The sequence below is a fragment of the Cryptotermes secundus genome, unplaced genomic scaffold, assembly GCF_002891405.2.
Source record: "Cryptotermes secundus unplaced genomic scaffold, Csec_1.0 scaffold13, whole genome shotgun sequence".
Lineage (NCBI taxonomy): Eukaryota > Metazoa > Arthropoda > Insecta > Blattodea > Kalotermitidae > Cryptotermes > Cryptotermes secundus.
The window spans coordinates 1,661,085-1,662,198 of record NW_019734350.1 but is presented as its reverse complement, the minus strand read 5'-3'; the positions used below and the strand labels follow the sequence as shown (position 1 = coordinate 1,662,198).

General features: G+C 38.9%; 1 protein-coding gene across 5 annotated transcripts in view; it reads left to right on the top strand.

Moving 5' to 3' along the window:
* Nucleotides 1–1,114, top strand: part of LOC111868730 (eukaryotic translation initiation factor 4E transporter) — a 102,083-nt gene that overhangs the window by 88,704 nt on the left and 12,265 nt on the right. The window lies entirely within an intron of this gene.

Below are 1,114 nucleotides of genomic sequence, written 5' to 3'. Positions count from 1 at the left end.
AATGTATACAATTTGTTCGGCAGTGAGAAATTCAATAACACATTTCTCTTTCATACACACTTCTATGTCAGACGCCATTTTGGTAGACTGCTCTGCTGTCGCTATCTGTCGCACGACAACCAAATTAACAGTACATTGGTGGGAAGGTTCAGCCTTTACTACAACACCACCAACATCCAGCTCAGACGTTACATATTAACACAAAAAATAGGCATTATATATGGAACGCACCACGTATATATATTGAATTGATATGCTTCTGTAATAGGATATCTGGTGGCCATGTCAGTACTTCAGGATCTTATTCCTTAGGCTATTCCCAGTCCAAAATATCACAAACATGGGTCTAATTCCCAGTGTAATTATGGAGCTATGCTTATTTGAAATTCAAAGTGATTTGAACAGTCATGTAAGCTACATTAAAAGAAGACTTATGCACAGTTCTATGTAATAAATGTTGAAAATGGCCATCTTCTATGTGAGTGAACATTCCTACTTGTTTGTCTGTGGAACGTGTAACCTTAGGTAGAACATGAGATTTATGTGCGTGTCTTGGAGCATCATAAATTTGATGAGAAGTTCTTTGGTTTTTCAGTTCATTTTGCATTCATACATTACATTTTTCATGTAGTTCCGTACATGGAGATCTGCTGGAGTGAGGTCCGTGGTCGCAAATTTTGTGGACCACCATGGTCAAACCATTGGTCAGGGAAGTACTCACTCATGTACGGAGTCAAGTGTCTACTGAAATGTTGGGATGTTCCGTCATGTTGGAAGTAAATCTGTAATCTTGTACACAAAAAATATCATGTAAGAGTGTTGGCAATTCATTTTGAAAAAAGATAGCATACAAGTAATTGTTGTGTTAGTTCCTATAATGTGCTGAGGAGAATATTTGGACCAAAGAGAGATGAAGTGACAGGAGGTTGGAGAAAACTGCATAATGAGGAGCTTCATAACTTGTACTCTTCTCCAAGTATAATTAGAATGATCAAGTGAATGAGGATGAGGTGGGCAGAGCATATAGCATGAATGGGGGAGGCGAGGAATGTGTATAGGATATTAGTGGGAAAGCCAGAAGGAAAGAGACCACTGGGAAGACCAAGGCGTAGGT